Source organism: Psammomys obesus, unplaced genomic scaffold (assembly GCF_907164565.1).
Source record: "Psammomys obesus unplaced genomic scaffold, mPsaObe1.curated_primary_1811, whole genome shotgun sequence".
Taxonomy (NCBI): domain Eukaryota; kingdom Metazoa; phylum Chordata; class Mammalia; order Rodentia; family Muridae; genus Psammomys; species Psammomys obesus.
The window spans coordinates 20133435-20147229 of NW_026596134.1; positions in this window are offsets into that span (position 1 = coordinate 20133435).

Consider the following 13795-nt stretch of genomic DNA (forward strand, 5'->3'; position numbering starts at 1 on the left):
CTTTATCATTGTTCATCAAGGTATAAAGATATCTTATCATTGGTTGCAATTATTACTTTTATTGAATGCTAGATAGCAATTCAAACTTACCCCTGGTCTTCGTTTGTGTTCCTATTGCTGCAAGGAAATACCATGACCAAAGAAACAGGTTGGAGAGGGAAGGGTTTATTTGACATACACTTTTACTTTGCTGATCATCACTGAAGGAAGTCAGGACAGAAAAACAAGGAGGGCAAGAACCTGGAGGCAGGAGATGATGCAGAGGCCATGGTGGAATACTGTTTACTGGCTTGCTTCCCCTGGCTTGCTCAGCCTGCCTCTTTACACAACCCAGGATGGCACCACCCACAATGGCCTGGGCCCTCCCCCATGGATCACTAATTGAGAAAATGCCTTATGGTTGGATCTCATGGAGGCATTTCCTCAGGTAAAGCTTCTTCTTCTTCAAGAACTCCAGCTTCTGTGAAGTTGACACACAAAACCAGCTAGTACACCCCATCCCATAACGACAAAGAAAAGGAAAGGGACAGTGGAAGACATTTCCCCAGAAACTCAGAAGATATAATAAAAGTAAAGTTAGCATCAGACTCTGATAATCAGAATCATATAAGCAAAAATTTAAACTGAACCTCTATAAATGATATGGCCTTCTGTAAGTGGCTAAAGATTCAAGAATCTGTTTCTGAACAGTTTTGACATGGGATGACAGGGCAGGAATATAGCGAGTCTAAAGTCTGACATTATGTCTTGCTGAGTTACTTCTCTACTCTTGGTGACAGGATCCTTCACTGCACCCAGAGCTCATTTTAGATAGACTTCCAAAGCCTCTACTGCCTGTGCCCACCTTAGTCCAGCACTGGGGTTACAGGCATACTCTGCTATGCCTGGCTTTTAATATGGACGCTGGGGATCTGTTCCTGTTTACACAATTGATATTTTACCCACTAAGCCATTTCCTGATCCTGTGAACATGTTTCTAAAGACAAAATGCAAATATGACACTATCATTCATTATTCAAAAAAAAAAAACTGTTTTATAGTAATGTGATTATCACTGTGTAGTAACTGATCATTTTTTTTAAAAGAGAAATAATTATGTTTTCTTTAAAATCATTGTGCTTTGAAAGTACAAACCCAAGAAGAATGGCCTAGTAGTAGTGATTAATTAAAGTGCACAAGAAATGTATTTAAAATTGGGAACCAGAATTTGCAAGACGATTTCTTCCAGACTTATTAATGGCAGTTTTTCAGCTATCTAACTCCTATCTCCAAAACCAAATGGATATTTAGTAGGTTTAAGTTATTTTTTTTTCATATCAATGTAAAATTTTTTTAACTTTTATTAATTACACTTTATTCACTTTGTATGCCCCCATAAGCCCTTCCTTCCTTCCCTCCCGATCCCACCCGCCTTCCCCCTTCTTCACACATGCCCCTCCCCAAGTTCACTGATATGCGAGGTCCTCCTCTCCTTCCTTCTGATCCTAGTCTATCAGATCTCATCAGGAGTGGCTGCATTGTCATCTTCTGTGACCTAGTAAGGCTGCTCCCCCCTTAGGGGGAGGTGATCAAAGAGCAGGCCAATCACTTTATGTCAGAGGCAGTCCCTCTTCCCATTACTATGTAACCCACTTGGACACTAAACTGCCATGGGCCACAGCTGTGCAGGGGTTCTAGGTTATCTCCATGCATGGTACTTGGTTGGAGTATGAGTCTCTGGGAAGACCCCTGTGTTCAAATTTTCTGGTTCTGTTGCTCTCCTGGTGGAGTTCCTATCCTCTCCAGATCTTACTATTTCCCACTTCTTACATAAGATTCCCTGCACCCTGCCCAACATTTGGCCATAAGTCTCAGCATCTGCTATGATAGTCTGCAGGGCAGAGCCTTTCAGAGGCCCTCTGTGGCAGGTTCCTAGGTTGTTTCCTGTTTTCTTCTTCTTCTGATGTAAAATTTTTAATGAAGGTTAAATCACGTAAATTAGAATGAAGATTGTGTTGAGCATATTAATAGATACACTACCAACACAAAGTGTTAATGTTCTGTAAGGTCTTGGTTTCCACACAAACATTTGCTATTTTGAATAGTCTCACTGCACGTTCAATTATTTTTTATTAATTTTTTATAATTTATTCACTTTGTATCCCAGCTGTAGCCTCCTCCCTCATCCCTTTCCAATTCCACCCTCCCTTCCTCTTCTCCCATACCTCTTCCCCCAGTCCACTGATAGGAGAGGTTCTCCTCCCTTTCCATCTGATCCTAGCCTATCAGGTCTCATCAGGACTGTCTGCATTGTCTTTCTTTGTGGCCTAGTAAGGCTGCTCCCCTCTTAGGGGGAGGTGACCAAAGAGTCAGCCACTAAGTTCATGTCAGAGACATTTCCTGTACCCTTTACTAGAGAACCTACTTGGAGACCGAGCTGCCATGGGCTACACCTCTGCAGGGGTTCTAGGTTATCTCCATGCATGGTCCTTGGATGGAGTATCAGTCTCAGAAAAGGCCCCTGTGCCCAGATATTTTGCTTATGTTGCTCTACTTGTGAAGCTTCTGTCCCTTCCAGGTCTTTCTATCTCCCCCTTCTTTCATAAGATTCCTTGTACTCTGCCTAAAGTTTGGCTATAAGTCTCAGCATATGTTTTGATATCCTGCTGGGTAGAGTCTTTCAGAGGCCCTCTGTGGTAGGCTTCTGTCCTTTTCCCTGTTTTCTTCTTTCAATGTCTCTCCTGTTTGTCTTTCTGAATGAGGATTGATCCTCTTACCCAGGGTCCTCCATATTGTTTAACTTCTTTAGGTGTACGGATTTTAGTATGTGTATCCTATATTATATATCTAATATCCAATTATAAGGGAGTAGATACCATGTGTGTCTTTCTGCTTCTGAGATACCTCACTCAGGATGATCTTTTCTAGTTCCCACCATTTGCCTGCAAATTTCATGATTTCCTTGTTTTAATAGCAGAGTAGTATTCCATTGTGTATTTGTACCACAATTTCTGTATTCAAAAATGGCCATCTTATCAAAAGAAATATACAGATTCAATGCAATTCCCATCAAATTACCAACACAATTCTTTACAGAACTTGAAATAAAAATTCTCAGCTTCATATGGAATAACAAGAAACCCAGAATCACTAAAACAATCCTCTACAATAAAAGAACTTTCTTATCTCAAACTGTACTGTAGAACAACAGTAATAAAAAACTACATGGTACTGGCATAGAAATAGGCTGGTGGATCAATGGAATCAAATAGAAGACCCAGAAATAAACCCACACACCTATATACACCTGATTTTTGGCAAAGATGCCAAAACCATACAATGTAAAAAAGATAGTATCTTCAACAAATGGTGCTGATCTAACTGGATATCTACATGAAGAAAAATGCTAATAGACCCATACTTATCACCTTGCACAAAACTAAAGTCCAAGTGGATCAAAGACATCAATATAAAACTAGACAAACTAAACCTGTTAGAAGAAAAAGTAGGGAAGAGCCTTGAACTCATTGGCACAGGAGACAACTTCCTGAACAGAACACCAGCAGCACAGGCTCTAAGATCCACAGTCAATACATGGGACCTCATGAAACGGAAAAGCTTCTGTAAAGCATAGGACACTGTAATCAGAACAAAATGACAGCCTACAGATCGGGAAAGGATCTTCACCAACCCTATATCTGACAGAGGGCTAATATCCAGAATATATAAAAAACTACAGAAGTTAAAAAGCAACAAATCAAGTAATCCAATTAAAAAATGGGGCACAGAGAATTCTCAATAGAGGAATATTGAATGGCAGAGAAACACTTAAGGAAATGCTCAACATCCTTAGTCACCAGGGAAATGCAAATCAAAACAACCCTGAGATTCCATCTTACACCCATCAGAATGGCTAAGATCAAAAACTCAAGTGATAACAAATGCTGGAAAGGATGTAGAGAAAGGGGAACCCTCCTCCATTGCCATTGGGAATGTTAACTTGTACAATCACTTTGGAAATCAATCTGGTGCTTTCTCAGACAACTAGGAATGGTGCTTCCCCAAGATCCAACTATAACATTCCTAGGCATATATCCAGAATATGCTCAAGTATACAACAAGGACATTTGCTCAACCATGTTCATAGCAGCTTTATTTATAACAGCCAGAAGTTGGAAACAACCCACATGTTCCTCAGTTGAGGAATGGATACAGAAATTGTGTTTCAAGTTATTTTTAAAGTTTCTAGCTAATTATTTGTCCTATCTCTTTTCTTCTCTGACTTGTTTATTAAATGAATAAAATGTAAAGAATTTAACACTCATTGGGCCTAGATAGTAAATGTTTATTACTAATTATTCTGATATACTGGAAATTAAAGAAAAGCAAATTTTCGTATTATAGACTGTGATAGCAAATTGCCTTTCCATGTTTCCCTGCTTTTATTGTTTTTATTCTCACAAATGGATTTTCTGGTATTTTCAAGGTATGTGAATGTCATCTAGCTTCTTCAGGTTATACTGTAATAGACATAATAGACCCCATTTTTACTTATCAATATGTATCTTCTTTACATCGCTGACACATCCTTTAAAGCCTTAAATTCTTTTTAAGAGAGTGACAGTATATATGTTAAAAGAATACTGTTAATGGATGGCTAAGCATGTAGCCATCCGACATGCTTAGTGCTATATCTGCACTCTTAGAAATGATCTCAACAAATTTCTCACCTAAATCTCTCAAGCTAATGCTTGAGAGTATGGGCTGTAGGACTAGGAAAACAATATAAAAACTGAAATATGTATGTAGTTATTAGAGATGACTGAGAATAACTGCCATCAAATTCAGCACACATTTTTTTCAGTAATTATTACATATTAATGCTATCAATTATAAGGATAGCATGTGAAGGTAGTCCCTTTCATAGGTGCCATGTCTGTGTCCCTCCAGAATTAAATGTCAAAATAATCTCATTTAGAATGATCTTAGGAGATGGGAGCTTAGGAATTTAAAGGGTTCAGATGAGGATGAAACTCCCATCTTGGAATTAGTGACCATACAAGAAAAAGAAAGATATCAGAGAAATGGTCTCCCTCTACCTAGCCCCCATGTGAGGCTATAGTAAAAACGCAGTTATTGTATCTTCCTGAGGATTGGGAATCTGTTAGTTCCATGATCTTAGAGTTCCTGTCTTCAGAACCCTAAGGAATAAATACATCTAGTCTACTTTACATGCTCTACAATGTTTCTAATAGCCAGTCCGTATACTTAAATATTTTCAAATTAATAGGAAAAAGAAAAGAGGAAATGAAAAATTGTAAAATAGTACTTATGTTTGTATCTGTGTATGTTTGTGTACTCTTTCTATATCACCATGGTCCAAAAAATTTCTTTTTACTAAAATCTTGAATATTACTCTAGTAAAGAAATCTGTTCAGTAAAGTGAAATTTCGTGTAGGGATGGTAATAGATTTGATTGCGCACAAATAAGTATGTAATAAAGGTAATATCCTAGCCAGTGTCTATATGGTAAATGTCTTTGAAATTCTCTTTAGTTCCTATGTATTACATGTTTTTATAGTTTGTATAGCATATATTTGCACATCATGTGGTCAGGCCACTTTTCATTTTTAATATGTTGAGCAAAGGATGTCACACTTGTTCCTTGTAAGTGGAAGGGTTTTTTGTTTGTTTGTTTGTTTTAAATATGAAGTCATGGAGGGGCCGTGAATTAAGAATTTCAGATGTTTTGGGCAGACAGCCTCTTTGCATACCAGCCACCATGACCCAGCAATTCCTTGTTTTCCAGTTGAATGAATATGCGACTTTCATTTGGGGAAAAAAAAAAAAAAAAAAGAAATGTTAGCAATTTCATATTCGGGGAAACAATTGGTTCTGGCAAATGTCAGAAGAATTTACAAACCAAATAACCCTGAAAGCTGTTTTGTGCCCACTGGCTTTTATGGTGCCCCTTTCTCAGCCAGTGGTTTAATATTTGACACCTGGATGAGTTCAAGCTCCACCTCGCTAACCCATGAGAAACATGCTAATGTTTACTTTTCCCGGTAGCTGCTGAGGAGACGTGTCTACCATAAACCATCATTCTAGCAGCAAAGTGTTGGTGCTTTGATCCAAGTTATGTTCTATTAGTGAAAATTACTTCAGAGTGAATTTAGTTGTATTTGGGTGGTTTAAAAATATACTTGATAGTCTCTGTTTCTGTCTGCTTTGACCAGTCACCAGGGGAATGCCTTGTAAAAGATCCATTGCAGTGTTTCTGAGTGTTCATAAAAAGGATTAATTATGAAAGGAAACATTAAAAATATAGACAGTTGATCTCAGTTACTTGTGAATTAATTCTCAAAGCTACAATGATAAAAATAAAATACCATGCATGATTTCTATTTACATCTGACCTGCCTGTCACAGGAGAGTCATCCATATGGGGGATTAACTGTTCAGAAGCTCTTTCAACATCCAGGCTCTGTGTGTGGAGCAACAGAACATGATTAATGTGTTTTGTCATCCTCCTTAAGAGAGCACAGAACACCTCTTACAAAGAGAAGGCCCCTTCCCTGTAAAAACATGGATCAGTTATGTTCATTTCGCCCAGGTGATTTCAAATGAATGCGTCTCACCAGAACAGTAATCATTCCATGTCTCTGTTCTGTGTCGGGACCCTCTTCTCTGTGTTAAATGGAAACAACGTAAATATGATTGCATGTTTCAGTGAGTGTCGGGGGCCTGAGGGAAGCCTGGCTGGAAAGCACTGGCATTTCCTCAGTTTCTACCTTCTGCTGGGTCCCCATCATTGGCCTGCGTGCTTGATGCCCCTGTTGCTCATGCATATGAAGCAGGGTACTCTTCGAATTACATCCCTGCACCACATGTGAGATACTGTTCTTTAAGTTCTAGCTATCTTTATTTTCTGGATGGGACTTTTTGCCCTCATAAGAATAAAAATTATCAGTGATTTGCTTATATTCAGCACTAAAAGTAGATGACATTGGCCTTCCTTGGAGGAATTTGCTGTCTATTTAGACACGTACAAAATTAATTGATTTAGCATGTGACAGGAGTCGTTTGTATATTCACATAGGAATCAGACTCAGTCACTCCTAATGCATAGTTTAATAGGAAAGTCCATGAAATGATAACTGCTGTTATCAGTGTAGATATATCTAGTGTTTATTGCCTGCTGACTACCTGCAGGTCCTCCTCTATGTGCTTGCTTGTCAACATACTTCTTACTCGTAATTCTACTACAGGAGAGGTTTTGTTTTGTTTTGTTTTGTTTTCTTTTCTTTTCCATTTCTATTTATAAATGCGTTCCAAATATTCCCATGGATCAGGAACTTCCCTAAGGACTCATAGCAAGTAAGTGACTAAACCAGTATTTAAACTTAGACAGATGGCTTAAGGGCCCATGCCTTTTAAATGCCATTAGAAGTGGTGGCCCAGCCAAATCCCTCAGGAGAATCAGGAGCTAATTAAAGCTTCATATATAGCAAAATAGAACAGTCTGGGCAGATGGACCTTGGTGCACAAAGTCATCATGGCTAGAAGCATTTGGGAGAGAAATTCAGTATGGACTAGCCTTTGTGGCAATAGTATTGGAAGCTCAGCATTTAGATAAGGGAAGACTAATGTAATTTTGTTATTGTTGTTTTAGATCAGTTATAAACTGGAAGACTAGAAGTTTTTTTTTTTCCTTTTCTCTTTTTTTTTATTAATTACACTTTATTCATTTTGTATCACCCATAAGCCCCTCCCTCTTCCCCTCCCGATCCCACCCTCCCTCCCCTTTCTGCATGCATGCCACTCCCCAAGTCCACTGATAGGGGAGGTTCTCCTCTCCTTTCTGATCTTAGTCTATCAGTTCTCATCAAAAGTGGTTGCATTGTCCTCTACTGTGGCCTGGTAAGGCTGCTCCCTCCTCAGGGGGGAGGTGATCAACGAGCAGGCCAATCAGATTATGTCAGAGGCAGTCCCTTTTCCCATTACTATGGAACCCACTTGGACACTGAACTGCCATGGGCTACATCTGTGCAGGGGTTCTAGGTTATCTCCACGAATAGTCCTTGGTTGGAGTATGAGTCTCTGAGAAGTTCCCTGTGTTCAAATTATCTTGTTCTGTTGCTCTCCTTGTAGAGTTCCCGGAAGTTTTTTTTTGTTGTTGTTGTTGTTGTTTTAACAAATATAAAATGATAAATATTTGGAGTTGGTAGCTTGGGTGTAAACACTGAAGACAGACTTCTGTTCGTCCTCCTTTTATTAATTGTCCTTTTTACTACAGTGATGTTCTTCAGCTGCAGACATGTTCCTGGGTGAAAGAACCCTAACACTGTGATTACAGAGTTGCTCCTGGGTTGAATACTTTGCCCAGGTTCTCATACCTGGTTTTGTCAACACTGATAAACCATTGTGTCTCCTGATGACTAGCCAGTGTTTTATTTCCACTGCATCTTGCCATGTTACCTTAAATAGAAGACTACTGAAAAAGCGTTACGCATATAGAATATTCACAGAACTTTATATCACAATCAGTGCTCTTGAGGTGTGGGGATATTGGAGTAGGTCAGGAACACTGGGGTGACACCTGTGGCCTTCCAGGAATTCAGCATACTCTTCCAGGAGATCTTTCACAGAATTCTACACCAGTGGCCTCTGGGGCGGGGGGGGGGGGCTTAGAACATTTATTTTATTTATCAGGCCCCCAGCCTTCCTTGAATATTCCCAAACTTAGAGAGTGGGGGTAGAGTGAGTAATGGCCTAGTGACAGCATATTTCCCTGGCATGTGCAAGGCCCTGTGTACTTTCCCTAGAAGTGAAAAATAAGTAAACAAAAATCAAGTTCTGAACTCCACAAATCTACCTTTGATTAGGAGTTGGGCAGTGTTCTCCAATCTATAATACTTACTAAGAATAAGAGGTGCTGATCATCTCTTCACTGTCCTTTGGGCATGAGTGAATTCAAATACTGCCAACTTGGCCACAGCCTCAAATGCTCTCTAAGATCTTGCTCCCAGGATCAGTGCAATCTTGCTCCAGGTGTCTTTGGCCTCACCTTGACTTCACGGAGCTTATGCCAACCCAGTGAGTCATGCCAGGTTCTCAGGCATTCATTCAGGGTATTCATCTCAGGCATTCATTCCTGCAGGGTACAAGGCAGGGTCCTTCCATAGTGCTTTTGTCCTTTATCCTATCTCAAATGCTTAGTGCTTGGAGTGGGAATATTCTCATAACTCCTTCCCTCCTTCATTTCACTCTAAGCCATACATCACAGGGGCTGTTGAGGACCTCCAGGTGTTTAAAATGACCTCCAGGTGTCATTCCTATCGGGTGCCAAGGTTCTATTCTTCCTTACAGAGTTTGTATCACAACCTTGTATTTTATGAATTCTCTCTTTTCCGCAAGTACAATGTAGCCCCACCCCCAGAGGACACAGATTTTTGCCTCACTTATTCACCTGTAGAAAAGTGTTCAGTACAAAGTAGATATTCAGTAACATTTATAGGTAAGCTAAAGAGGAAAGCCTTTCTTTCATTGAATAATAATCATTTATCCACTGAAAAATCATCTACTGTATATCTCACCTTAAGAAACATTTAGTGGCAGGCTTGGAAAATATTTTCTACTCTTGTTATGATAACTGACATTCTTAAGACCAGCAGTTATACAGATAAATGTATTTGACCTATGGTAAATGATACCAAAGAAAGATTAATGAGAGTTCATTTGGTAGAATCAGAGAAGGCAAGGGAGGCCTTCTCTGAGGAACCACAACTGAACTATGATATGAAAAATAACAACTACTAGCCAGTTCCCTTAAGTTTATTATCTGTAAACTTTACACTTAAAACAGTAAGTAAAGGCCAGCTCTGTTGGAAAAGTACTTGTCATGCAAGCATAAGAACCTGAGTTCAATTCCCAGCACCCCTGTAAAGAGCCATACATAGAACCTTTTGCCAAAGAGATAGAAACAAGAAGACCCCTGGGCCACGTGGTTGTCCAACATGGGCAAACTAGTGTGTTTGCAAACCAGGTCCCAGCATGAGACCCTGTTCAATAAAGATGATAGTAATAACTCAGAGTTAGTCTCTGGCCTCCACATGTACACATAAGCATCTCACACACTCACCTACATGTTCACACACAGACATGGGGAAATGGTACACTAGCATTGCCCTGGAAGGAATGGTATGCATGATAAAGTTGATGGGGTGTGCGAGATCGTGCACTAACGTACCCAGTCAGTTTACTCTTTAAACACACCCAAACTATGAATTGGATCAAATACTACATCTATTTTATCTATCGATACATGCGTTGGAAAGGAACAAAGTTGTAACGGTGCTACTAACATCAGGTGTTAGGCATATGCAAGATTCCCATACATTTTCTTTGTTTCCGCTCTTGGAAATATGCATTTTGTTCTAGCATACAAGCGATTTTATGAATTTCTTATGCCTTTACATAAGAAAGTCATAAATGAAGTCTATATAAAATACATTGGTGGGTACATCAGAGAGGCAGGAGCAGCAAGAAGGGAGAAAAATTTCTGGTGGCCTCAGATGTTGTCTGATGGTATCGGTAGCTTTTGAGGTGATGGAAGCCAGCCGTCCGCTTGCTTGATAGATTTCAGAAGGTTTTTAACTATTCGTCAAAGGATGCTAGTTCTGGCACAAAGATGGGTAAGGTAGGGTAACTCATGCTCTAAACACTGTTTAATTAATTTCTAAATCCCGGTTAATTATACTATACATAAACTTAGATGTTAATTTAATCAAGAAACATCAGTCCTTAAGATATAAGACATAAATATTGTTTTATGATTTTTGTATAATTTTAATAAGAAGAATTAACCCAAATATTTAAGTATCTATAGCTAGAGTAAGTGGGTTTAAAGTTTAATTTAAAAATTGGATTTTTTTATCCAAATTATACTTAATATATATTTATATGATGAACATTTATATACATATATAATGAAAACACTTGAATCTTTTAAACATGAAATCGGTTTTGAATAAGATAGGAGTTTAGGTTAAGGAGGCATAACAGAGAACATGATGAAGTAAAAGGACATGCCATCATCTCCATTTATAATAAGCTTGGTATTATTTATTCACATAGAAATATGTGGGATATTAAATACTGTGAAAAATATTTTAAATCTAGTTATGAAGGTACTTAATAAATATAAAAAGTGACAGAAATGTTCAGTTGTTTGGGTACGTGAATGTCGGTGGCTTTGAAGATGATAGTCTTCTACCGTGGTTGAAGTCCTCATGAATGTGTTCTCAGCTGACATGGCAGGTTATAATCTGAGTTTCATAGCCCAGGATAAAGTCCTAACATTTTAGTCAAAATTGCATTTTTGATTTTTTTTTTTTATCATTTGAATAAAACTCAGTATGTTCCCGGTTCTAGAATAAGCTATCTCTTATTCTCTGAGAGAAAGAGAGAGAATGCTCCTTTTTATGGAAAAAAAATGTTCACCAAATAAAGAGGAGGGTACAATATGTTCAAAATGTATGTGCCATTATTCTTTTATATTTTAAAATAATATCTACATAATGCAGGTGCATTTCTAAAAATAACTTGTTTCTACATAGCCCTTTTTGATAGTCTTTATTCACTGTAATTATAGACTGGTGTTCAGCGCTTCTCTGATATTTGGAAGTTACTAGAGTTTATAGTGCCTCAGATTCAGCATTTTTTTATACTTGATGTTTGGAAAGTACTTGACAAATCTCAATGTACTTTCATTCCAGTCTTTTGCTTGATAATCACAGCTGCTGGTGGTGGGTATAGGATAACAAAGACTACCATGATTCATCCCCATTTGAAAAATTAAAAGACTGTGACTTAGAAGGACATGGGGTAAGTTATATTCCCCAGAGCACAAAATACAAGTAAGTAACATTTCTGGAACTTTGAGTCTCCTCAGTAAGGGCTAATGTTTTAATTCCCTCCCTAATGTTCAGTTTCCCTGCCTCCTGAGTACATTTTAGTTTCAATTTTTTTGAAATACAGTTACTTCCATTAAACAGATTGCAGAATCCCTTGTCAAAGAACTGTAAATATGTAACATATTGCTCAGCACACAGAGAAGACTCTGGGTACTCCACATTTGTTTTCACATGCTCTTCATAGAAGGGAGCAGCAAGAACAGTATTTACAGAGACCATCTGGGGTGATTCCAGCCAACAGACACATTGCTTTATTCCCTGTCTTCTTATCAGTCACTTCATTCTTAGTGTTTTCTCATCAAGACAAATAAAACCCTTCAAAACACTTACCTGGAAAGAGGGCTGTGTCTTTTGTAAGCAAATAAGAAGGTAAATATTGACTTTGATTTATAATCTAAAACAAGAGATCTGCGTTTGAGATAGTATCTTCTCTTTTTTGAATAATTGTGATTTATTAAGTGAAATCTATTAAACATGGGTGTATATGTATGTGTATATGTCAACAAAAGGTATCTATTTTGAAAATAATATTAAATTCATTTTATTCAGTGTTCACCATTAATATATTTTTAAAGTAAATTAATTTACTTCTAAATCTTTTATTTTAATTTTTATATTTTTCTTTACAATTTATTTATTGCATATCCTAATTGAAGCTCCCTCCCTCAATTCCCCCCAGTCCCACCCTCCCTCCCTCCTCTCCCTTAGTTCACTACTGAAAGGGAGAGTTCTCTACCATTGCCATCTGCCCATAGCTTGTTAAGTGTCTTCAGGACCGACTGGATAATCTTCCTCTGTGGCCTGGCAAGGCCAAATCACCAGGGGTTAGTGATCAAAGAGCAGTCAACTGAGTTTATGATAGAGGCAGCCCCTGTTCCCTTCACTCGGAGATCCGCATGGAGACTGAGCTGCCAATTGGCCACATCTGAGCAGGAGGTCTAGGTCCTCTTCCATGATCCTCCGTTGGTGCATCAGTCTCTGCAGGACGCCCCCAGGCTCAAATCCTTTAGCTTTGTAGGTCTATTTGTGGGGCTCCTGTCCCCTCCATGTCCCTCTATCCTCACTCCTCTTTTCTTTCATAAAACTCCCTGCGCTCTGCCCAAAGTTTGGCCTTGAATCTCAGCATCTGCTTCAATCCCGTTGGGTAAAGCCTTTCAGAGGACCCTCTATAGTAGAGTCCCACCCTGTTTCCTCTCTTTCACCACTTCTGGTGTCTATCCTGTTTGCCATACTGAATGAGATTTAAGCATCCTCCCTAGGATCCTCCTTGGTGTTTAGCTTCTTTAGGTCTGTAGGTGTTAGTATGGCTAATATCCACTTATAAGTGAGTGAATAGCATGCTTGTCTTTCTGTTTCTGGGTTACCTCACTCAGGATGATCTTTTCTAGTTCCATCCATTTGCCTGCAAATTTCATGATTTTCTTGTTTTTAATAGCTGAGTAGTATTCCATTGTGTAGATGTGCCACAATTTCTGTATCCATTCCTCCACTGAGGGACATCTACATTGTTTACAGATTCTGGCTATTACAAATAAAGCTTCTATGAAGATAGTTGAGCAAATGCCCTTATATTTTTAAAAAATACAATTATTCATTATTTAAGAATTTCAAACATGTATGTATACAATGTGTTTTTATTATCACTTATTCCTTGCTCCATTTTCTTCCAGATTCCTCCTTTCTGTTCCACTACCAACTTCAGGCCATCTTCTCAGTTTTTGTTGTTTGTTTGTTTGTTTGCTTGCTTGCTTGCTTGCTTGTTTTATAACTCTCTGAATATTGTATTCCTTGTGTTTCTGTGTGTGGGGTTAACATTTTAGGGGTAACACTCCTGCAAAAAA